Source organism: Mauremys reevesii, linkage group 3 (genome assembly GCF_016161935.1).
Source record: "Mauremys reevesii isolate NIE-2019 linkage group 3, ASM1616193v1, whole genome shotgun sequence".
NCBI classification, from domain to species: domain Eukaryota; kingdom Metazoa; phylum Chordata; order Testudines; family Geoemydidae; genus Mauremys; species Mauremys reevesii.
Genome location: NC_052625.1, coordinates 94694415 through 94720816, shown reverse-complemented (window position 1 = coordinate 94720816; position 26402 = coordinate 94694415). Strand labels below are relative to the sequence as shown.

Here is a 26402-nt window from a genome sequence, read left to right as displayed (position 1 = left end):
GCACTAGTAGTTCTCAACATTCCCTTCCCCCACATGTTGCGCATGCGCTTCCTACCCGCAGGCCGATTCAGGGTCATGGGCCTCACACTGCGCAGGCGCAGTAGTGCGTCGCGGTGTCCTGCTGTGCGCGCGGCGGCTCCGCCGGGCGTTGGGCTCGGCTGCCGGATACAGCTGGGTTCCGCCCGCGCTTTCCTTGCCCCAGGTTCGCTTTGTCTGTGCCGCCACGTGAGTTACGTGAACTCCGATGCCCCGAGCCCTGCTGCCAAACCTGCCTCCTCCTGCTTCTGCTTGCACGGCGCCCCCTGGCGCCCTGAGGCTGCAGCCACACGCCAGGGGGCTGGTTCCTGCACAGAGCCTCACGAGGGTTGCCACCTTACTAATGGCTGGTAACTGGACCCCTCAGGCTCCCCCGCGAGGTCTGCCATTTGCTCTGCCTCTTCCCTGAAGGCCGCCCCTCTTCTCCCCCCCTCCCGGGCATCCCCCCTGCTCTATCTGCCCCCCCCCCCCAACCCAGACATCTGGGCTTGTCAAATGTCACTGTGACTCACAAGCCGAAACCCAGACTGTCTAGGTAAAAAACGGATGGGTGGCAATCCTCAACCTCACTAGGCAGCAGGGTCCAGCCATGTAGAGCCAGCCAATAACATAACTGGGGTGTAAAACTGTGAGAAGTTAGGGGGTGCAAAACACAAGGGGTCAGACCCACAACAGGACAAAGGCATTGCAGTACTCAGCATTGCTATGCATAGTGTTTAGGTGGTCTCACTTAGTGGAGTCCTCAGCCCCACATTTCGTGCTCAGGCTCCTTATACAATCTACATCAAGAATTGAGCACCTACAAATGGAATCACTAGAAAGCCTGCAAATTGAGGGGACCAGCTTCAAAAGGAGCGATAGAAAGTGACCTAGTTCACAAAATATCATAGCTCAGTGGTTTGGGAAATCACTTGGAATATGGGATTTCCTGCTACACATCAAGCAGAGTGGGGATTTGAAATCAGGTCTCCCACGTTCCAGGTAAGTAACCTAACTCCTAGCTACTAGTATTTAGACATTCCCATGCATTCACCCCAAAATTCCTAGTCTAGTCACCGCAATAGACTTGTGGGCTTTGGTGTGCTCTGGAAACACCTACTGGACTGGGCCACATGTGCAAGATGGACATGGGAATGTCTAATCTGAGCATCATGCTGGGGTTTAGGCATGAGATAGAGTATCGAGCAGCATGGTGGCATCAGATGTGTGCAGTGCTGTGCATGCTTACTTGCAGGAACTTAGGCACCCAGGGAATTTGGGCACTTAGAGAGTTAGGCAGTAGCTGAGTGGGGGTTTTGAAGATTTCAGTGGTGCCTAAATGTTGGGCATCTAAAGTGGTAACTAGGAATCTAAATCCATTTGTGGATCTAGCTCAAAGTTTTTAGCAACATTGATTTGTTAACATTGCAGCCCTGAAGCATGTTTCAGTCTTGAAAACAGTATTTTCCAAAAAATTATGAGCATATAAAACAAGGCTATAAGAACAATCATTCTACAGCCTTCGCTAGAGCTTTCGTTACTATGGACAGAATAAATATAACATCATTTATCCAAGATTCTCAAAGCCGAAAGATAATTTATCCTAAGAAAGCCTCTCAGTTGATTTAGTGTTATCCCCATGTACAGTGGTACAATGAAAGCACATAGACGTTGATGTCTCAATTTTCAGAAGTCACTGCAATCAATGGTAGCTGCAGATACTCAGTACCTTTGAAGATCCAGCCATAAATGAGTTGCTTAAAGTGGTACTCCAAGTCTGGAGCAGAACTAAAAATACAAAGCAGATATCCCGACTTCCAGTCTTTTTAGGGTATGTTTACATTAGAGGTTTCTTTTAAAAACTTGAGTTAACTAATTTCCAAGTTTGTGGTTTGCCCAATTCTACACACCTAGGACTTGATTTTCAGCAGTTCTCACCATCTGCAGTTCCCCTTAATTTCCACTGGAGTTGAGAGTGCTGAGCACCTCTGAGAATCATGCCTGAGGGGTCTTGAGTTGAATACAATTAGGTTTAACTCCTCAAAGGATCTCAGGCAGTTAGGCTCCTAAATACCTTTGAGGATCTGGGCCTTCATGCATGGGCAGCAGGTTATATACATCTGCGGTACCCGGGCTCCAGGAATATTCAGGGCCGGGTGCCCTGCTCCAGCAATATTTGGAGCTGGGTCTCTCCCCTGGCCCTGCCTGGATTGGGCCCCGGCCCCCACGGGCCTCCCCTCCCCCCCGGCCCCGCCGCGTCCCTGCCTGGAGCAGGTCCCAGCCCCCGCCTGCCATCCCCCCCCCCGTATGTGTCCCCCCCGCGCCACGCCACGCCGTGTCCCTGCCTGACAAAAAGCAGCAAGCGCCTCTCCCCTGCCTGCTCTGTGCTGCTGGAGATCAGCTCCCGGCAGAACTGCTGTCTGCTGCCGCAGGGTCCTAGCGCCTGCCATTCACTAATGACAAGGCAGGCTGCCCTTACCCTGCCCTTCCGCCCTCGCCCTGAGCCTCCCCAACGCCCCAAACCCTCATCCCCAGCCAGAGCCCTCATCCCCCTGCACCCTAATCCTCAACCCCAGCCAGAGCCCTCATCCCCCTGCACCCTAATCCTCAACCCCAGCCAGAGCCCTCATCCCCCCGCACCCTAATCCTCAGCCCCAGCCAGAGCCCTCATCCCCCCCTGCACCCTAATCCTCAACCCCAGCCAGAGCCCTCATCCCCCTGCACCCTAATCCTCAGCCCCAGCCCTGAGTCCCCCCACATCATGAGCCCCACAGCCCTCACCCCAAACCTCTGCCCTAGCTCTGAGCCCCATCCTGCATCATGAACCCCTCATCCCCAAGCCCCAGCCCTCATCCCCGCACCCTAATTCTCTGCCCCAGCCCTGAGCCCCCACATCATGAACCCCTCATCCTCAGCCCCACAGCCCTCACCCTGCACTCCATCCTATCCCCAAACTCCCTCCCAGAGCATGCACCACCTCCCCCTTCCTACGCCCCCAGCCCAGAGCCTGCACCCAAACTCTGTCCCAAAGCCTGCACCCCTCACCCCCTCCTGCACACCCACACCCTGCCCCAGCCTGGAGCCTGCACCCAGCACCCAAACTCCCTCCCAGAGCCTGCACCCTTCACCCCTTCCTACACCCCCACCCCCAGCCCAGAGCCTGCACCCAAACTCCGTCCCAAAGCCTGCACCCCTCACCCCCTCCTGCACACCCACGCCCTGCCCCAGCCTGGAGCCTGCACCCAGCACCCAAACTCCATCCCAAAGCCTGCACCCCAATCCCCAGATGAGGACCTGCACCCCATACCTCCCCCTGAAGCCCCGCCCAGAGCCTTAGGCAAGTGGGGGCAGAGTTGGGGGGGGCGGGTTCTGGGCACCACCAAAATTTCTACAAACTTGCCACCCATGCCTTCATGCACTTAATTTCATCTGACTACAGTGGGAGTTTCAGGCATTCAGCAGCTTGCAGTATCAGCTGCTTAGTGACATTCCACCTAGGAATGACAAAATAAATCAAGCAATTGAAATGTCACAAGTAAGTATTTGAATTACAGGACATACTGTAGCTAAACATATGTTTAGCTACAGTACACTTCTTTCAACATTTTCCAGTACTGGTTGTAAGAGGCCCCTGCTGACATCAGAAGTGATTGGGCCTGGTAGAGAAGAATGTTCCTTTCTCTGTGGTACAGCAGAACTAATGATGGGTTTTAAGTATGTACTTATGATTTTACTTTTTTATTTCTTTGCTGGCTGATTGCTTTGACAGGGTAAGTGAATGGTAATAAGCAGTTTTCTGGAAGTGAAATATTTAATAAAAAGCAAAGGGGGGGAAGCCCTGGAGAAGTGAAGTGCATATTGGTAGTTGCAGGTGGAAAAGTAAAGTTCATAGAAGGATGTGTTTTTTTTAATTAATGTCAAGCTTACATTTAATGTAACCTATCTGTAACCTAATGTTTCCAGTAAGTAACCCTCAATCAGGGGAAATCATTGAGGGGGGTTCTTGGTAGCATTCACTGAAAAAAGCCTGTACCATCAATAACAAATTCCCAATAATACAATAACAAATCAGTAGATCCCAGTAACCTGTTAAAGTCCCTGTGCTCTGATTGAAGTCAATGGGATTTGTCCTGGCTCAAACCCATGTACTTTGTTTTAAAAAAACAGATAAGTATCAGTTACGTAAAAGATCATGGAATCAGCAGAGGTATTCACAGCCACTGATGGAAATAGCATATTTAAAGGAAAATTTAAATGTGCACTAATGTAAACTTTTTTACTGTCCATATCTAACTGGAATGACTAAGTCATTAAAAATATTTCAAATGCAATAAGTTTAATTAACAATCAAATGGTAAACCAACATCCTAACAGCTTTGTAAGGTAAATTAAGACTGAAGATATTAATATCCTTCTGAAGAACATGGAAAAATCAGACCATTTCACAGTCATTTTAAGGTAATTTTTTGTATATATATGTATAAACTACTTTTGGTTCATTTAACAATTGGTGAAACAACTTCTAAATTAACTGAAAGTATTTTAAAATGTTAGACTACTTTCCCCCTATTTAGGTTATTCACACATAGGCTTTATCTAAACTAGAAGTTAGATCAGGTCCTCTTTCTAAGGCCTTGGCTACACTGGTGCTTTACAGCAATGCAACTTTCTCGCTCAGAGGTGTGAAAAAACACCCCCCTGAGCGCAGCAAGTTACAGCGCTGTAAAGCACCAGTGTAAACAGTGCCCCAGCGCTGTAAGCTAATCCCCTCAGGGAGGTGAAGTACCTGCAGCACTGGGAGAGCTCTCTTCCAGCGCCGGCGCCTCGACCACACTCGCACTTCAAAGCGCTGCCACGGGAGCGCTCCTGCGGCAAGGCTTTGAAATTGCAAGTGTAGCCATACCCTAATTAACACCTTCTAAAGCTCAAGTGAAGACACAGCAATATGATACACATATTAGCATATTATAAACTAGTTGAGTTAGAGTCTAGGCTTCTCCCATATAACATAAGAATGGGCATCCTGAGTCAGACCAAAGATCCATCTAGCTCAGTATCCTGTCTTTTGACAGTGGACAATGCCAGGTGCCCCAGAGGGAATGAACAGAGCAGGTAATCATCAAGTGATCCATCCCGTCACCCATTCCCAGCTTCTGGCAAACAGAGGTTAGGGGCACCATCCCTGCCCGTCCTGGATAATAGCCATTGATGGACCTATTCTCCATGAATTTATCTAGTGCTTTTTTGAACTCTGTTATCGTCTTGGCCTTCACAACATCCTCTGGCAAAACCAGGAGCCATGCCCTGTCTAAACCAGGAACACAGGTGAGTTTTTACTATGTGATAGCTAACATTGTAAAATCCTAGTGCAGACAGGACAAGTTGTAGATTTACCTCCGTTTATCTGCTTGAGGTGCAAGACAGTTTGTTTACACTGACCTTCCGCAGGCACGGCTGCCCGCAGCTTCCAGTGGTCGCAGTTCACTGTTCCCCGCTGTTCCACTGTTCCTGGCCAGCCACCACTTCCAGCAGCTCCCACTGGCTGGGAACAGTGAACCACAGCCACTGGGAGCTGTGGGCAGCCATGCCTGCGGGCAGCCATGGCTGCAGACGGTCAGGTTTCGTGGCCCACCAAAGGATTACTCTGATGGGCCACGTGCAGCCCGTGGGCCCCAGGTTGCCCACCACTGGTCTAGAGTATATAACAGGGGTCGGCAAACTTTCAGAAGTGCTGTGCTGAGTCTTCATTTATTCACTCTAATTTAAGGTTTCGCATGCCAGTAATACATTTTAACGTTTTTAGAAGGTCTCTTTCTCTAAGTCTATAATATATAACTAAACTATTGTTGTATGTAAAGTAAATAAGGTTTTTAAAAGGTTTAAGAAGCTTCATTTAAAATTAAATTAAAATGCAGAGCCCCCTGGATCGGTGGCCAGGACCAGGGCAGTGTGAATGCCACTGAAAATCAGCTCATGTACCGCCTTTGGCACACATGCCATAGGTTGCCTACCCTGGTATATAAAGTCCCTGCATGTTTTGTTTACGATTCCCCTCTAAAACAGTTCAATCACTGTTGATTCATTGGGAGCATGTACACTACTTTACATTATACACCTCTACCTCGATATAACGCTGTCCTTGGGAGCCAAAAAATCTTACCGCGTTATAGGTGAAACCGTGTTATATTGAACTTGCTTTGATCCACTGGAGTGCGCAGTCCCGCTCCCCCAGAGCACTGCTTTACCGCGTTATATCCAAATTCATGTTATATCGTGTGGCATTATATCAAGGTAGCGGTGTACTAGTAGCCAAAAGTCCCTAGATTCATCAATTGCTGTAATTCAGAGTGCCATTCTACTTCAGAAGAGTGACTGCAAAAATGGTAGCCCTTTTCACAATGTGTTTGATCCCAGACTCATAGCTGACAACTCAGAAGTTTTTACTACTTTACATGTGTTTGTAATCTAGAAGGACTGAGCTAGATTCTGTTCTGGCCTGTGTAATATTAGAATTTTTCCATAAGATTTAACTGCAGGTCCCGACTCAAGACAGTTATACCCATTTAAACCTCTCTGAAATCAGTGGATTGACCTCAGACTTGTGCAACAACTCAGCCTGGAGAATCTGATGATATGAGCCAGACAGAACGCAGTTTGACTTTCATATTCCATCTTGCAGCTGCAGGGCTGGCAGATAGAAGAGAATGGTTTTACTTAAAAAACAGCTAAGTTTTATCTAAAACTAGTAGCTAAAGCTGTTGAAGGGGTGTGGCAGCTGGACCAACTAATTCACCATCCATGCAGTCTCCCTCACACAACCAATGAAATTGTTGCATGCAAATTAGCTATAGAATAAGGGTGATGATTGGTTGAACTACCTACCTAGGATTCTTTTCTTGACATACTGTATCAGTCCACTGCACAGGTATTATTCATAAAGTCAAAATGGCTGAGACCTTAAAAACTGGTGATGATAGACCCCGAAACCCAATAAAGGTTGCACCTGGTGATATTCTGAACAAAAGGAGCCCTCAACCATGCTGTTTCCAGTCACTTCACGCTGACTCTACGGACATTCTAGGCTACAGAGTGAAACAGAATGATAATCTTGGAATTTTACAGTGAAATGTATTTTCAGTGTACTGCATAAGGGCCAATCATAAAGGAGAATGTGACTTTTGCAATTGATGTCAATAGGAAAAGAAGCTGGCCAATGTTTGTCCTTTATATGTTCCATTGTACTGTATATATATATTAAGTGTCTCTTTAAAATCCTTCAGTTCTTACTCAGCCAAGATATGGGAATTTTGGCTGAGTAAAAGGTACAGGATTTGGCCTGACATATTTTAAAATGCTAAAACATGATAAACGTAGAAAGAGCAAGCTCCACATGTTGATGAAAATGTAGAATAGCAAATGATATTTGCTATTTTACAAAACAATAGGAAGGGTTTAATGAAAAAATAATTAGTGTTTATCTTTAATTATTTCAAGTTAAGTTCTTAATAAATGTGATTTCATGTTGGGTTTTTAAAAATGTAAATTCTCTGCAATTTTCTCAGGTGCTTGGCTGGTGGATCTTGATCACATGGTCAGGGTCTACCTCAGGGATGGGCAAAGTTTTTGGCTTGAGGGCCACATCTGGGTATGGAAATTGTATGGCGGGCCATGAATGCTCACTAAATTGGGGGTTGGAGTGCGTGAGGGGGTGAGGGCTCTGGGGTGGGGCCAGAAATGAGGAGTTCAGGATGTGGGAGGGTGCTCTGGACTGGGGCAGGGGAGGGTGATGGTTCCAGCTGGAGGTCCGGGCTCTGGGGTGAGGCTGAGGATGAGGGGTTGTGGGTGTAGGAGGGTGCTCTGGGCTGGGACCGAGGGGCTCAGAGGGCAGGAGGGGGATCAGGGGTGCAGGTTCCCGGTAGCTAGGGAAGGGGGGTGGGGTGCAGGAGGGGGTCAGGGGTTCAGGCTCCTGGTGGCACTTACCTCAAGCAGCTCCTGGAAGCAGCGGCATGTAGGCTGCTGGCCAATGGGAGCTGCAGAGCTGGCGCTTGGGGTGGAGGCAGCATAAAGAGCCCCCTGGCTGCCCCTACACGTACAAGCCAGAGGGGAGAAAGGCCGCTGCTTCCAGGAGCCGTGCGGAGCCACAGCATGCATGGAGCAGGGCAAGCCCCGGATCCCGCTCCCCGGCAGAAGCTCAAGGGCCAGATTAAAACGTCTGAAGGGCCAGATGTGGCCCCTGGGCTGTAGTTTGCCCACCCCTGGTCTAAATGATCACCATATCTGGGATTAGGAAGGAATTTTCTCTAAATCAGATTGGCTCACCTTCCTCTGCAGTGTGGGGATGCAGGTCGCTTGCCAGGTTTGTCTGGGCATATCTCATTTAATCATTTCCCTGCCACGGGTGGAGGGGCATTGGTCCCTCCTTTTCTCTGTCTGCTGCACACAATAGTTTAGTCTCCGTAGATTTGTAATATTCCAGTCTAATCCAGACGATTGGTTTTAATTCAGGAAAAATTGGATAAGGTAAGTGGCCTGTGATGTTCAGGAGGTCAGACTAGATCAGGGGTCGGCAACCTTTCAGAAGTGCTGTGCCGAGTCTTCATTCATTCACTCTAATTTAAGACTTCGCGTGCCAGTAATACATTTTAATATTTTTAGAAGGTCTCTTTCTATAAGTCTATAATATATAACTAAACTATTGTTGTATGTAAAGTAAATAAGGTTTTTTAAATGTTTAAGAAGCTTCATTTAAAATTAAATTAAAATGCAGAGCCTCCCCGGGACGTGGACAGTGTGAGTGCCACTGACAATCAGCTCATGTGCCGCCTTCGGCACGTGTGCCATAGGTTGCCTACCCCTGGACTAGATGATATCCTGGGCCTTTCTGGCCTTAGACTCTATGACCCTAAAGGGGGAGTAAGAGGCACCTATGCTCTTTACCCCCACGTGTGCTTGCTCTACAGCACAAGAACCAAATACTTCTCAAGCAAGACAACCAAACTCCACCTCATAGATATGCCGATTTACCATCTTCTCTGTACAGTATTGATAATGTGCACCTCAGACTATTGTTTTAATAATAAAGTTCATATATGTATATATATATAGTTCCAATACTAAATGTCCTTTTTTCTCACCATGCCAACCTCAAATGTTCACTTAGACTTTGTGACGGATGGTGTCTGCTGGTGGCATCGCCTAGTAGTTAGGCCCCTGGACCACCTCCACACCTGATGTCGGTCTATCTTCTGTTGGGGATGGTTTGATCCTCTGGTCAGTTTACCACTTAGTCCTCTCTCTCTCCCTGTGTGACAGATTTCCTAAGAAGATATGGAGTTCAGTTATTGACCCCCCACAAGTGTCTCAGCCCAGTGAGGTTTCAAAAGGTCCTTTCATTCCTTTCCTTCGGGGGGAGTCTAGAAGTTGAGGGTTCTTAATGAATGGGGGTTGGTAGGGCAGCCCAGGCCATCCCACTCCTGGCCACCAGGCTCCAGCTCAGGGCCCTGTAAGGATTACCAAATGTCCAGCACCCAGGAGAGCCTGACGTCTGCCTCCCTAGGTCACTTCCTACCGCCCTCTCTCTTGTCAAAGTCTTTGCACTCTGTTACAAATTAGTAACAGTAAAAGTACCAGTTGACTCTTCAGTCCCTCTGGGCTCAGCAGGCAGGCCCTTCCTCTCCAGAAGATTCTTGTAGCACCCTTCCTCAGGAGTTCTCAGGGCAGGTCCTTTACCCTGCCTTGTCAGCCTCCTTCTGTGCTGCCTGGCTCCCTTTTAAGCTCTACCTCCATCTGGAGTATGCGTTGCGGGTGTGGCTGAGCTGGGTCGGCTGGGCCCAGAGTTGCTCCTTAACCTCTTCAGTTCTTGTGCTGGGTTTATAGACTCCATCCCAGACCTTTTCTACAAACAAAAATTGTACCACTTTAACTATACCACTATACTTAAAGCATTACAAGTCCTCTAACATGGATGCAGTTATAGCACTATAAAGGTGCTTTATACAAGCATGGCTATTCCTGCAGGGAAGGGGAATAAGCTGCACCAAAATAAAACCACCTTTATACCAGTATAACTGTGTCCACACTAGGGGTTGTACCTATTTAACTATTGTGGTAGAAAAATCACCCCCTAACTGAAATAATTATACCAGTACGCAATTGATGTCTAGACCAGGCCCAAGGCTCTGGCCCCAATGTTCATATGGCTCTGGATGAATTAGCCTAAGGCTCAGTGGAAAAGGGGAAGCAAAGAAAGGGAGGGCAACAATAAGTCTCCTCATCTCCTGGGTCCCAGGCCCACACCCAAACTACTGCTTCATCCAGCCTCTTGTTGTTGCCCCAGCTTGCTGTGTGACCGGGCAAATCATTTCCTCTCTTTGTGCTCCAGTTTCCTCTCTCAGTGGGTTATAGGGTTAATGGAAATAACACACATTTTTTAACAGTGAGGGTAATTAGCCTTTTTTTTTTTTTAACCGAGTGTCATGGTGGGTTCTCTAGCATTGGCAATTTTTAAATCAAGGCTGGATACTTTTGTAGAAGATATGCTGTAGTTCAAACAGGAATTATTTTGAAGAAGTTCTATGGCCAGTGTTAGGAGGTCAGACTAGATGATCACAGTGGTCCCTTTGGGCCTTAAAATCTATTTAATAGTCACTGAAGGGTCTCTCCAACTGCAGACTTCACTAGGTTTACAGGAAGGCATGAAACTCCTTGATCTCCCACCCATTCATTCTGCTCTTTCCTGCACTTTCATTCCCCCCACAGTCACCTGTGGCATGCAGAAGCAGGGGTCTCTTTCTATGGACCTAAGGAAGTACACTTTAGCCCCAGGTCTAACTTACTGAACATAAGAATGGACCTACCTGGTCAGACCAAAGGTCCATCTAGCCCAGTATCCTGTCTTCTGACAGTGGCCGGTGACAGGTGCCCCAGAGGGAATGAACAGAACAGTTAATCATGAAGTGATCCATCCCCTGTCGCTCATTCCCAACTTCCGGCAAACAGATGCTAGGGACACCATTCCTGCCCATCCTGGCTAATAGCCATTGATGGACCTATCCTCCATGAATTTATCTAGTTCTTTTTTGAACTCTGTTATGGTCTTAGCCTTCATAACATCCTCTGGCAAGGAGTTCCACAGGTTGACTGTGCATTGTGTGAAGAAATACTTCCTTTTATTTGTTTTAAACCTGCTGCCTATTAATTTCATTTGGTGACCCCTAGTTCTCATGTTATGAGAAGTAGTAAACAACACTTCCTTATCTACTTTCTCTACACCAGTCATGATTTTATAGACCTGATATGATATGACCTCCATGCCCCCCAGGAGCACCATTGGCTTCAGGGCAATGGGAGGGGTCTGCCTGCAATTGCAGGATCAGGGCCAGAAGTACAACCTTAGCTATGGAACAGCAGCTGCCACTCCATCAATACTGTATTGGTATCCAGTGAAGAATTTCCATTGAAAGAGTGAGATCTCTGTGGCATTTTGAATAGTTAGCATGGCATGTTGTAGTCTATAATCTCAAGAAGATATAAACTTGTTCATTCTTTTGCTCCTCTTTTTATGAATTCTAATGACATTTTCCTTCTACAGTTTTCTCTTGAGCTCAGTAAATGGCATATTTACTATTTATATTGTGGTTCTATATTTATAGACATTCACTTTATTACAATTTAAGAATTATCGCAAAATGAAAATATAATCACACTGACCTTAAAATTAATGTGTTGCTTGGAATTACTATTGGTAGGTTTTAAATATATTCACCTTGTTCTAGAAAATGGGCTTAAAGAAAATGCCATCCTCATTAGAGTTTTGTGGCCTGCAGCCTAGTAGAGTGAGATCCATGTGACAATCAATTTACACCAATTTAAGGTAAACAAAAAGACAGATTATAACTGGCTAGTTTGTGTTGCAAAGTGACCCAAAAACACCCAAATGAGGTTAGAGCTAGAAAATTTGTTATTTCCCGCCCTATTGAAAGTTTCCTTACCACAAAGTCTCTAATCTATTGTTTGTTCTGACAAGTGTTGTTTTCAATTATCCTTTAAAACAACAGAATCATAGAAATGTAGGGCTGGAAGTAGTCCAGCCTCCTGTACTGAGGCAGGACCAAGTATACCATTCTGACATTAGCCTCCTTTTAAAAACCTCCAATGATGGGGCTTCCACAACCTCCCTTAGAAGCCTATTTCAGTACTTAACTGTCCTTATAGTTAGAAAGTTTTTCCTAATATCTAACCTAAATCTCCCTTGCTGCAGATTAAGCCCACTTCTTCTTCTTGTACTTTCAGTGGACATAGAGAACAATTGATAACCATCCTTTTTGTAACAGCACTTAGCATGTCTGAAGATTGTTATCAGGTCCCCCCACCCCCAGTCTTCTTTTCTCAGGACTAAACCTGTCCAGTGTTTTTAACCCTTCCTCATAGGTCAGGTTTCTAAAACTTTTATAATTTTTTTTTGCTCTCCTCTAGACCCTCTCCAGTTTGTCCACAGTTTTCTTAAAGTGGGATGCCCAGAACTGGACATAGTACTCCAGCTGCAGCCTCACCTGTGCCAAGTAGAGGGGGACAATTAGACAATTATCTCCTGTGTCTTACAAACAACATTTCTGTTAATATACCCCAGAATGATATTAGCCTTTTTTGCAGCTGCATCACATTGTTGACTCATATGCAATTTGTGATTCACTATAATCCCCAAATGCTTTTCAGCAGAACTACAGTCTAGCTAGTGATTCCTCATTTTGTGTTTGTACACTTGATTTTTCCTTCCTAATTGTAGTACTTTGTCTTTACTGAATTTCATCTTGTTGATTTCAGACCAATTCTCCAATTTGTTAAGATCATTTTGAATTCTAATCCTGTCCTCCAAAGTGCTAGCAACCAGCCTTGTGTCATCTGCAAATTTTATAGGCATATTCTCTCCATTATCCAAGTGATTAATGAAAATATTAACTACCAGACCAAGGAAAGACCCATGTGGATTCTGACTAGATACATCCCCCCACTCTGACAGTGAACCATTGATAACTATTCTATGAGTACTGTCTTTCACCAGTTGTGCACCCATCTTATAGTAATTTCATCTCAACCACATTTCCTTAGTTTACTCATGAGAATGTCATGTGGGACTGTGTCAAAAGCCTCACTGAAATCATGTAATAGCATGTGTGCTGCTTCTCATGTATCCACTAGGCCAGTAACCCTGTCAAAGAAAGAAATTAGGTTGGTTTGGCAGCATGCTTTACTCTTGACAAATCCCCACCAAAAGCAGCCCCTGCCCATGTCCCCCCCCCCCCGAACCCTGCCCAGGGCAGGCAGAGGGTCTGCAGCTCCCCTGTCTGTGCAGCTCTTACCTGTGGCTCCAAAGGCCCCCCCTCTGGCCGAAGCCGGGTTGGGGAGAGCTGTGCGGGCACCTCTGGTGAGCTGGCACGGAGTCACGGACCCTCCACCTGCCTTGGGCTGGGCAGGGAGCCCGGGGGCCAGGGACATGGGCCGGGGGCTGCTCTCAGCCCCGCCACACCGCAGGCAGGTGGAGAGTCTGTGCCGCTCCCACAACTGCCTGGGCTCCCTGGCCAGGCTCCATGCTGGCCTGGCCAGGGGCTGGGGCACGGGGGGAAGAGGAGAGGCGGGGGTGAGGTCTGCCTCTGGGAAAAGGAGACAGGCCAGCCCCTCCCGGGCCTCCCTAGTTCCGGCGCCAGTGAAGCCAGCCAGTTCTCTCCGTCACTCTGGGGGCGGGAAGAGCAGCAGCTGCTAAGCAGAGCCGCTCCTTCAGGCTCCAGACGGAACTGCTGCTCTTCCCGCCCGCAGTGGCCGAGGCCAGTTACTGCGGGTAACCAAACTTTTAGCGTCCGGTCAGCTGTGCTGAGCAGTCGCTGTCAGTTTCCCTTTTGGACTGGACGTTCCAGTCGAAAACCTGGCAATTCTAGTACCACCACAGGGCAACCTCTAGAAAGGATTGTGTCCCAAGGTTCCTTTGGGATGTGTAGCCTGCTCCTTTGAGTGTGTCAGGACTGTTCTGCAGGCCAGTGTGGATGAGGGTCGAGAGCCAGGCCCTGTATTCTCCCAACCTGCTTTGGGATGGTGTGTATCCATACAGCATATGGATGAAGAAGTCATTGCATTCCCCTGAGTGTATGGACTGAGATTATATCTGACCTTAAAGTGGGATGTGAAAAGGGGGGGCTCCTTGCACTCCCCCTGTTTCTGCACATCTGTGCAACAGCCAGTCACAATCTGGCCTTGAGGGTATAAAAGTGTTAAGCAGTTTGAGGTGTTTGAACCTAGCAGTTACTCATGGTCCACTTTAAGAGAACTCTCTAGAAAGACATTTTTATGGCAGTAGAAGAGTACAGACAGTGAACTTTTTAGCTACAATTGCTCTGTGCCTTTTTAATGCCAAGTGCAGTACAGGAAAAATGATTCTGTGAGCTTAAGCTGCTATCTTCAGCATCCCAGAAAAATTTAAAGATGCAGAATGGAAAAACTGTGAAGAATACATGCCGGAGGTGTCTGGTCTGGCCACTGGGTGCCACTCTTGTTCCATGTTAAGTGAACACTACAGTCTTCACCAGTGAACAAAACATTTAAATAACTACAGATAGTGGAGTCAGACTGCCAGAATATTAATACTGTACCTGGAAATAAAAGCAGAAGGTTAATGAAACAAGCCTATAGTGAAGAATGAAGGCAAATGTACTAAGCAAAATTGAAAGTATAAATCCTGACTAACAAAGCTGAAAAATAAATGTAGTTAAATACATGAATAGATAGGTTGTTAATCACAGCTCTTCTAGATTTTGGAAGCTTTCAAGTAAGTTAGGCCAAAATTTACTTTTTGCTAAAAAGGAGCAGAAGGAGTGCTTACAAAACCTAATATAAGTAGAAAGGATTTTATGACATTTTAAAATTTCAGTGTAAAGGTTGTTTTGTTTTTAATTATATTGCAATTTTGGAACCCAAAACTTATCGATATTGTGCTAGGGATGAGAATTAGAAAGTGAAGTAAAAAAAATAAGCACACTGTATAAATAATGAAAAGGTATTATTCAAGTTTTTATACACCAAGGTGTTTTCCTCAGAAATACATGAGGTTTATTTAAAGATATTGGACCAGCTTCTCAGCTAGTGTAATGTTCCATTAAAGTCAATAGACCTATGCTGATTTACACATCAGCTACACTAATTTATTTTTTAAAATCATGACTGCGTCTAACTATCTCTTAAATAAAAATCCTTGTCCTAAAATCCTTGAAAATATCACCGCACTGCTGTAGTTTACAATCTGGCCTTTTTAAGACTGATCCCAGTGCATTCAAAGAGTCAGCTAGATGGTGATAATTCTGACTTTTCATCTGACAAAGCCTTGTCAGAAAACTTGAAACACACAGTTCTCCTTAAAGTGATTGCAGACACGGTGAGTCAGACTTGTAGGCAGGGTGGATAAAAATCAATGATTTTAAAAAAAAAATCAAAATCAGATTTTTTTAATTTAAATTGGATTTTTTTGATAAAATGCTTTTTGAGGAAAAAACCTATCTAGAGATAGTTTTAATTAAGATACATTATAGCACAAAGATATCTCATCATGGAATAGGGATTATAAATTCTAATTCTATAATATGAGACAATATATTCATGTAATGTTTAAGAAAAGTTTTGTAAATGAGTTCCAATCGTTCATGAATTAGGGGACCCAGTCTTCTGAGGTTCCAGGGGCTTCTGTATCGGTTATTTAGGGTTAATCTTTCTATCTACCCAATGGGATTCAGTGCTCGGTCTAGAAGATACCATCAGAGATGCTTAGTTTTGCACTTCTCAAACTGTGGATTTGTGTCTCCAGAGATAACATGCTTGTTAACAGCAAAAATGTTTTTAAATAAATAAATAAATAATATATAACAGTGAAAAATAACAGACCTCAACCCTATTGTCCCTCTGCAAATTTGTGTACATAGAGTCAATCCCTTACCTCTCTCTAAAAGTGCAAAGTTTCAAAAAGTTCAATGAATAGAAGATTGTTGGGCGTGGAATAGATCTGGACAAGAAGTCTGGAGATAAATGTGAGAAGGGAGTAGAAACAAAAGTGAAACTATTTGAGCAGCATATTCCAGAAGTCTTGAGGTCTTTCTGAGTATAGCCTTCACTGATTTGAGAATTACCATACCATTCTCTGACTAGACCCAGTTTGGGAATAAGAACCATTCAAGAAATATATATTTGCTGATGATGTTTTAAACAGAGTCACACCAGTGAACTGGTGGAAGTCACTTAAGCACTTGGATTCAGAGACTGTTGAAGTGATAATCTCACTTTTAACAGCAGTAGCTTCTTCTGCTGGTGTAGAAAGAATATTTTCTTCCTTTGGACTAATTCATTCCAAATTGAAAAATCGTTTGGGACCTAACAAAGCAGGAAAGCTTGTTTTCCTTTTCCAGATTATGAACGAACAGGAAAATGAAGGTGAAGATGACTGAGATAGCTGCAGAAGCCAATATTTTAAGTTTCTCATGTTGACCCGGCTGATATAGTCGATTTAATTTTTTTTATTTAACTATTTTAGTTAAAAAGAATTTTAACAAAAACAAACCTGATTTTAAAAATCTTGAATGTTTAATTAAATTCAAAAATTCATATGCTTGTTTTGTTAAAATATTGTATGTTTGCATTAAAAAAATCCAGAATACATAACGTTATTTTAGTTAAATAAACAATTTAAATGTCTGTCTGGTGATGTTCTCCTGCTAATACAGCATGGCAAGAAAACCCTCCAAATAGTAATGATTAACCTGTTGAACTGGAGATAGTTCACCTCCCAATGACTCCATAAATATCTGCTTCAATTACCTTTGGTAAATGAAATAACCAAACAATCATTCATTTTCTGATATAGCTGTAAAACTAATCTGAAAAGTTTTCAAAATAAATCACTTTAAAATGTATAGTGTGTACCTTCTAAAAATGAAACCTACATCTATCTCTGAGTTGTGAAGAATATGTATTAAGGTTCTAACAACCAACAAGAATGCACTTGGATGTAGAAATCCATGATTAAATCGAGTCTTCCTGACTAGTGATTTAAATCATGATTTAAGTCAAATTGATTTAAATCAAATCCACCCTGCTTGTAGGCTGGATAAACACTGTTCAAAACTGGTTTGAAAAATTGCATTTCAAGCTTCGAAGAATTGTTAATATTATTATTGTTTATTATCTGTATTGTGGTAGCATGAAGGAGCCGACGTCATGGAACAGGATCGCATTGTGCTCCGGGCTGTACAGAGCAAAATGATGGTCCATGTTCCAAAGAGCTTACAATCAAAGTGTAACACAAGAGGCAACAGATGGATAGAGGCAGATTGTAGAGCACAAGGGAACAATGAGACAATATTGCTCAGCAGGATAGGCAGTGGTCTCCACCCACCAGAGGCTTTACAACATTATCAAAACACTTTTGTTTTTTGCTTAAATGACATTTCACTGAAATCAATATATTTTTGAAACAATTTGACAAACTGGCATTTTTGATTAAAAGTTTCTGACCAATACTCAGAGAAAATATGAGAGTCCTAGAAATTAGAGGTGGAAATTGGAGGTTTATTGGGAGTGAGAACAAGTTTGTATCCTAAGTTCTATTCTGTAGTTTGTCTAGTCCTATTTGTAATAACTCAAGAAACCATGCTTCTGGAAATTCCTTATTAGGATATTTTCTCTTATTTTTTAGCCTGAAATGTCCTTTTCTCAGTTTCATTCATTTCCCCTCATTATATTTCTTAGACCTTCTTAAGTTATTATTATTCATTATTTGTGTTACCATAGCACGTAGGAGTTCTATTCCTGGACAAAGACCCGATTGTGCTAGGTACTGTACAAATACAAACAAAAAAAGATAGTCCCTGTCCCAAAAAGTTGACAATCTACATATAAAACAAGAGACAACAGATGGAGACAGACTGACAGGGCAGGACAAGGAAACAATGAGACAATCTTGGTCAGCATGACAGGTAGTGGTCTGAGCACACCAGCAGCCTAACTGTTGTCAAGTTTTTTGTAGGCATCACAGCAAAGTAGGTTTAAGGAGGAATTTGGAAGAGGAAAATGCGGTTGCTTAGATAATAAGGTAGCTTTTCGGATGTTTTTAAGGAGCTCCTACCTAGCATGAGAAGCAGCATGAGAGAAAGCACTGAGGCTCTTGTTTGAAAATTTAACATTTGATTAGTAGATGAGAGTTGATAGGTAGGGTAGGGATAGGCTGTGAAGGGCCTTGGAAGAGAAGAGAAGCAGTTTACATTTGATGCGCTAGAGAAGAAGGAACCAGTGGAAGGATGCAAAGAGCGAGATGACTGTACTCAAAGTGACAGCTAGGAAAATGATCTTTGGTGCAGCTTTCCGAATGGATATGAGTGAGGTAAGATCAAATTTGTTAAGTCCAATTGAAAGTCTATGGCACCTAGGCTTCTAAGTGAAATAAGCACTTTTGAAAATGGGATGTAGGCCCATATCCTCAAATGTATTCGGGTGCCTACTTCCTATTGATTTCAATAGGAGTTTGGGACCAAAATACCTTTGAGGATCTGGGCCTTGAGCACTTTTGAAAATTTTACCCTTTGTACTCTCATGTACTGAGGAAAACTCCTGTAATATTACAAATATAATATGACTCAGCTGATAACAGTCCAATAAAGTGTTACTAGCAGGTCTTGTTTCATAGTCAAATATATTTAATAGGAATGCAAATTAATTAAAGTTACATGGAATTTCAATTGTTGATCACTTTCCAAGTTAAAACTATTTTGCAAAAATGTATATGTAGTTTGCAAATACTTCAGATACAAATTTCCTATGGAAACAATCTTTTTCCTATTCTTCCATGTAAAGGAACATGCTCTTGTTTTTTATTTTAGCATTGTTCCAGATGGCAGTATGATTACATAATTTATCCAAACTTCCTTATTATACTTTAATATTAGGCTACTGAACCTTTTCATTGGAGCAACTATGCAGGATTGAACTGGCAAAGATGCCGTTTCTAGAGCTTCTACATGTATCCAAGTAAGAAGTGGCTCAGAGGTAAAAGAAAAAGAGGCAGTTGTTAAAAATATGTTGCAATATAATATAATTCTCCATCTGGAAGCATTATGTCACCTTTTGTTTTTATGAGCAGCTAATTTTTCTGTTTTAATTTTTGGTCTTTTCCCTTACCATAGAAGGATTTGAATCATGTGCTGAATCCTTTTAAAGTGACTGGGTGGAATTTTAAGTGGCAGCATACTAAAAATTAATTAATCTGTGGAACTACTATCATTTTGATGGTTCGGGTTCAACCCTACAATAAGAGCATCAATTAGCTCCAGTTCATGAAGCAAGCTTTCAGTAACTGGATTCCCAGATTGATAATGTCTCATAGCATGGTTTCCAATCCTCTGTTGAACAATTTGCCCAAGTGCTTCATGACTTTGGCAGCCAATGGAATTTAATTTATGTAGTAAAGTATGAGGGCAGATTTGAACAAGGGAAGGACTTCACTTTTTTTGTAAATTTACTTTATACACAGAGAATTTTGAAAATTAATTGATCGCTTTTCTCAGACGAGCTTTGGATTTCTCTGTGTAAACTAACACCAGTCGAGAGAAGTAAGATATCTGCATAGTTAAGTGCCTTATGTTCACCCATCCCATTGCAACTACTGTTTTCTGATTACTTCTTGAAGAAGTAAAATGTGCTAAAAATGCCCCCATTAATTGTATAAAAAATAGTGAGTGGAATGAGGAAGTACGAATTTACTGATGTAAAGAACAGTATCACAGATACAGCATTAAATATACTTTCAAGGCAGGACAATAACCAAATACCATCAGATGGCAGTTGTACACTCACTAGCCTGGATTTCTACACAGCCAGTAACAGAGGTGATAAAGAATCAGGATGAAGACTTTAAACCTGGTTCAGATAGGATTTACCTTAAGCTGTACTAGACAAGAGATGAACAGGAGATCTACATCTGTAATCTTAGAAAATTCTTTAAGTATGAGTGAGGTAAGAGAAGTCTGAAAGCAAGGAAATGCACTGCAGAAAGTATCAAGAGTCATAAAGGGGATAAGTGCCTCCCAGGAAACTGAAGCAGAACATTATTTATTTACTTAACTCTATTCTTTGCCATTGTATATTCTCTACATGAAATATTTAAAAAGAGTGTTTCATCCTGTAGAAAACTCTCTGATATACCATACATAAAAATTAAACCTCAGCTATCCTGATAGTGCTGTGCTCTGAAGCACAGGGTCTGATCCTGCTACCATTTAAGCCACCATTTAAGCCACTGAATGTTTTACTATGCCCTTTGCTGGAAGTATGAGCTGGCACCAAGTCTTGTTCCTGTTTTCTCATTAGGGTAAAAAGTGCCAGGACAAAAATCCATGCTCAGGTGTTTGGATAATATTGCTTATTAAAGACTTTTTTAAAAGCTCTGTTTCTTTCTCTCCCCATCTTGGTTGTTCATTTTTAATCCACTTTGTAATATTCTAAATCTATTTGTCTCTCTATATATCTTATTTTAACTCATAATCCCACTTAGAATTCAGCCCATGTTTAACTATTGATGTCATTAAAAGTTCTGTGTATTTCTCTCAGTTACTTAACTGAAGAAATCTATTGTATGTCACAGCATCTACTTGGCACGGAGGCATTTTGTCATATACGTAAATCTGTTTATTAGGAATCCAAAATATTTGCCATTAAAAACATCTTAGCTGCTGGGCTAAGAATAGATTAGGTTAATGGTAATATAGTTTCCAAAAATGGCTAAAATTGGTGAGATATTTAAGGGACAGATTCAGGCTGATTCTGCCAAGGTGCTCAGGCAGGGGAAGAGAGTCATAGGCCCACCCTTACACTTCTGGAGAGCAGAGTCAGAAATAGAACCCAGAAGTGGAGCTGAGCCAATGATGTATTTTTTGTTTTTTTTTGGCAATTTAGAAAAGCAAAAATAATCATTTGGGGTCAAACAAGATGATTTGTTTTGCCTAAATAGAAATGTTTTAATTTTGATCATTTAAAAAAAAATTGTTTTGAAATAAAATTAAAGGAACGTTTGAAATGTAATATCATTTCAAACCACAAGGGCAAAACGTTTCATTTAAAAAATGTCAAAATTAAGCATTTCAACTTTTTTCTGATTTTGTTTTGTTTTCTAATAGAAACAATTTGGCAAAATCAATGTACATTTATGAAATATTTCAATGTCACTGAATTTGCATTTTTCACCCCCCAAAAAAAGTTTTATCTGAAAAACGTTGCCCTGATTTACCCAGGAATCCTAACTCCCAGTTTCCTCAGCAAAAGAGCCTCTTGTTTGTGCATCACTTTCTGTGAGCTACGTAGGGCGGTGATCTAGCATAGCACTTAGGCATATGCTTAACTTTAAGCATGTGACTAGTCCCATTGGAGTCAAGAGGACATACTGACCATTGAAGTCAAGGGGACTATTCAGATGCTTAAGTGCTTTGCTGGATCGGGGCCTAGAGCAGTAACTTTGAATTCTGTGTATATTTATGTCCTTCCCCAAAGAAACATCTCACTGCTTGTGGGCTGCATTATTAATCTTTATATGTATGTATAGGAATAAGAAAACCGGCATGTAGCAAAGCACTAAGATATTCATTATAGACAAATCTGACCATTTCCGTCATTTGAACTAAATTCAATTTTTCTCTTTTTAAAAAAGTTTAGTGTTTGATATTTGTAGAATATCATTTGTGCTGATGTTGATTAATGGTACCAAATTTTACTGTCCTCACTTGGACAAAACTCCAGTTAATTTAATTGACTAAGCTCTTATGCACTGATCCTGCATAATGCGGAGAACCTTCAATTTCTTTGGACTTCCTGTATGTTCCATAGTTCAGCACCTCTCAGAATTAGACCATTTGTTCATAAACTGGTTTGAGTTCCTTGCGTGAAAAGTTATTCGTAAGTAGAATGTATTATACTATTATAACATATTTACGGTAATATATATAGATTCCCTATTTTTATGTGATTACACTCCACCAGCCATACTATGGAATGTCATCTTTTGTAATGATTATCATACCTACCATAAAAAATAGTAATAGTACAGTCCTTTAGAAGAAATGGCATGCTGGATTGTCTAAACTTTCAAAGGCCAATCCAACCAGATCTAGTTATTTTGCACATAGTTTATATTCAAAGGACTCCATGTGTTGACCAATATCACAGCATATATTTTTGTTTGTTTCATCCTTTGATATTACGTTCAGAATTGTCAAACTGTCTTAACTATTATCCTCTTGTCTGCTGAGTAAGAAATCTTTAAAAAAGGATCTTAAATGGCTAGCAGTGCATTTGTATGCATTCTACACAGCCTTCTGAATTTTTCACCGCTACGTGAACTCAGAAAATTGCATGGCTAGTTTATTAAAATTAATGTGCAATGGTGGTTGTTCAATGTAGACATTTTTACATAAATGGCACATAGTCTTATAGTAATGTATAATTAATGACTGTTCCGTGTTGCAGGACTGATCAGGTATCAATGGCCTTTTTAATTTGAGGTTTCTCCTTTTTTATCTTAATCAATTTTTTACGATGCATGAGTGAGTATTGTCCTCATGCTAATGGGCATTGGCTTCAGTCAGATACTGTGCAGGCAGGGGTTTTGTGCTACTTCTCACACATGTTCTTGACAAATGTACTTCAGTTTTGACCCACAACTCTTTTGAGTTCCCCTTGAACTGGGAATGCCCACCAGGCCAACTCACATGATGGTTTTGTGAGATGCTCAAAAAGGAACTAGTATGAGATCATTACACTTGTATTTGACTTGTCAACAAAGGCAGAATTTGTAAAAAGTTTTTTTTTAATAAGAATAAATATTATTTGTGAACAGATATTTGATATTCATGTAAAAAACTAAATGGCTTTTTGCATGTGTTGTAACTGCCATCCACATACACCAATGTTGGCTAAAATATGTTTATTTATGTGATGACAGTACTAGAAATTGTATTTCCTTGATTCTTTTCTGTGCCACACTCAACAAAGGTATTAGGCCAATATTTTCAAACTTAGGTGCCTAAGTTGAAGGTACTCAACCACCTCTGAAAATCAGATCACTTAAATTATCATTATATGGTCCTAGCTATGTAACTTTAGGCATCCAAGTTTTCAGATTTTGGCCTTTAATATTAAAGAATAAAATTCTAGATAAGCAGTCAAGAAGGACTAGCGACGATCCAATAAAAGTATAAGTAGGATCACTGTTCAGATCCCAACCTTGAGCCCTGTCTACAGCAACCCCCTATGACTATAAGGATATGTCTAAACTTTGAGCTAGAGGTGTATGTTCCAGCCTGGGGAGACATACCTGTGTTAACTCTAATCAAGCTAAAAAAGTAAGAGTATAGCTGCAGTTGTGTGAGCAGCAAGATGGGCTAGCCGTCAGAATATGCACCCATGTGAGATGCTAGGCACATACTCATGGTGGCTGGCCCCTCCCACCACTCATGCTGTCAGGGCTACACTCTATTTTTAGCATGCTCTATTTTTAGTCACGCCTCCTTGCCCTTGTTGGACCTGCTCCCAGTGGAAGGAGCATTCAGAAGGGAACATCTCAGCTCAGCCTGGGCTGATTGAGGAGGAGAATGGTTGTGTGCAAAAGCCTCCTGCCAGGAAGTTGCTGGGACTCCAAGCCCTTGGGGCCTACCTGAGCTGCAGGAAGTCAGTTGATTACAGGAACCAAAGGGGATGACTTGCTGTTACCAGTGGAGGAGTTGTTGGAGACAGAGCAGAGGGAACCCATGAGGGAACCCATGTCTAACTCTGGAGGGAATGGGATGAGGGTAGGAAGCGACCCAGGGAACGTGCCTGGGGATATTTGGACCTGAACCCAGTGTCAGGGCATCTGGTTTTGAAGGGCCCTGGGCCAGAACCTGGTGGAATAGTGTGGGCCTGGGTTCTCCTACCCTCACCGCTCTTGCCACTGGGTGATATTGCCGTTAGGCGAAGCGGCCTCTTGGACTCTTGCCACTGGGTGATACTGACTCTGTGATATTGCCACTAGACAAAGTGGCCCCTGGAATCCCCACTGTTGGGCATTATATCCCAGAGCATCATTACTGGGCAGCACTGTTGTCCCAGTACACCCAATCTGCACTCCCCAACAGTATCAGATAGCATATTTATAAAGCTTTTAAAGAGCTTGCCTTCACTAGGAAAACAATTGTATTTTCAAAACATGTTAACTAACTCGTGTTAGTCATCATGTATTAAAACCATAGCACAGACAAGGCAATTTGCATGTTAACTTGTGTCAAAATACAAATTTCCTGCCTCTATTAGAGTTTTAACATAAGTTAACTAACATTTTAGTTCACGTATTCTGAAAACACTGTTTTCCCTAATGTGGACAAAGCCTTGCCCATGGAGAACATTGCTCAACTCCGCGTTTTTAATCTGAAGATTCAGAATTGCAGAATTTCTGGGGCAGAGAAATGATAAGGGTCACCATAACTTACAAATGGAAGAAGAGCAGCTGGATACTGCTATTTGCCTGAATGGGCCTAAACTCATCTAATTTTCAAAACAAAGCAGGTTTGGTTCTAATAAGTAGTTGGATGGGTGACAGTCTGAGAATGCTATGCTTTCTAGGCTTGTTGCTTTTTTGTAACAAGCTGTAACTTCTTCAGATCTCATAAGCAAAGCAAGTTTGTTTATGGCCTGTATCTGGGTGAGACACTTCCAAAAGGAAAATAAAAGTCTGTGGACTGCACACATCTTCTATGCACAAGAGTGTAGCTGCTAGAGCCCATCTCTTACAACACTGCTTTTGGCAGTTATGGTTTCACTTCTCTTCTCATCACTTTGTTTTTCATATTCACATTCACATTCAAGTAATTTACACTAAAAAAACTCCAATGCATGGTTGAGAAGAGCAACACAAATGTCAGGTAACAGTCATTTAAAACTATCCCCTTTCCAGGACAGCTCTCTTTGGATAAACTTCAATAAATTCTCCTGCTAATCTGGACTGTCTAAACCTTTTGAAAGTCCCATTCTTTTTTGTAGTTTATAATATTTGGTTTTGCCCAAATACAGCACTTTATCATACCAGAATGAAAGCTGGAGGGGATCCCTTATAATTATACAGTGTATATAATGTGATGGAATGCAGTAAATTTGGCAGACCCTGTTTCATCTTTCAGTGTAAAATGGGACAATTTTCACTACACAGTTTCCATTGCACAGAGGATTTTTTGAGGAAAAAATCCCAGAGCATGTAAAATAATATATTCTAAATTATACTTATTGGTGAATACAAGTGCACAATTTAAATTCTTATAGTAAATCTGTTGGTAACGTTAATTTTATGGTAAGGTCCACATAATGAATCTGTAGGTATGGGATTCTGATTATTTGATTGACTGTCACATTAGACAGTATGAGATGAGGCTGTGCTGTTTTGACTATATTTTATTTACTACTATTTTTCTCTATAGTCGTGATCACTTCCCACTGAAGAAGCTGAATGGACAAATCCATGAAGACATGTTTCATTTTCCCTGACAGCAGATTAGGGTGACCAGATATCCCGATTTTATTGGGACAGTCCCAGTTTTGGGGTCTTTTTCTTATATACGCTCCTATTACCCCCCATCCCCTGTCCTGATTTTTCACACTTGTTGTCTGGCCACCCTACAGCAGATGTTTTCATACATAAACACAATAATAGAGTAATTACATATACATTCACATTATTATAGCTGCGGTGTGCTCAGTGCTACTCAAAACAAGGCACTAAGCCAAATCTTCCTAGTTTCCATTTTGATTTAAATTATATTCATAATAAAGGGATTTTCATTCAACCTAAATGCAGTTTCATTCTAGTCTAACAAACCTTCTCACTTTTTATTATTATTATTATTGTTATTATTCTTTTCCTTTTATTCTAGGTCACTCAGCCCAGATACAAGTGAAATTCTCCTCTGGTGGTGATAACAGTGATGCTACTCAATGAACTATAACAAGGGCTCTAAATGCATCTCCTGTAGCATACCACAGTGATTTGCAAAAGTGGGAATAAATCAAAGCAGTGAAGAGATGCCACATTGAGCCAGAAGCTAAATGTTACATCTTGTTGCATGAAGTAAGGGAGAACAGATCCTGTTTTTCTGGTAGCACAATAGCTTTGTGCTTGTTACCTCAGATCCAGCCCCATTAAAACAATCATTCAGAATCTACAGGAGATTGTCACCTCTTTCTTTCATGCAATGGCAGCTGATATTGGTGCTTACACACATTCCTCATTCCCTTCAAGATTTTCAACACACAAAAAAGAAACTTAATTTATAGTTAAAAAATAAGAGTCA

General features: G+C 42.2%; 1 protein-coding gene and 1 long non-coding RNA gene across 4 annotated transcripts in view; one reads left to right on the top strand and one right to left on the bottom strand.

Annotated features, from left to right (window-relative positions):
• Nucleotides 1–9903, bottom strand: part of TFB1M (transcription factor B1, mitochondrial) — a 60702-nt gene extending 50799 nt beyond the window's left edge. Inside the window, exons 1-2 of one of the 3 annotated variants that reach the window (XM_039528226.1) lie at nt 9643–9903; nt 9150–9332 (exon numbers count right to left, since the gene is read on the bottom strand). The gene's annotated coding sequence lies outside the window, so the exon portion shown is untranslated. Of the gene's footprint in view, nt 1–55; nt 194–9149; nt 9333–9642 lie in introns of those variants that run through there. The other 2 variants (XM_039528224.1, XM_039528225.1) reach the window with 2 other exon arrangements.
• Nucleotides 101–26273, top strand: LOC120399950. Its single transcript, XR_005595417.1, has 3 exons — nt 101–225; nt 1706–1846; nt 25986–26273. It is a non-coding gene; the product is annotated as an uncharacterized LOC120399950 (long non-coding RNA).
• Nucleotides 26274–26402: the final 129 nt, after the last annotated feature.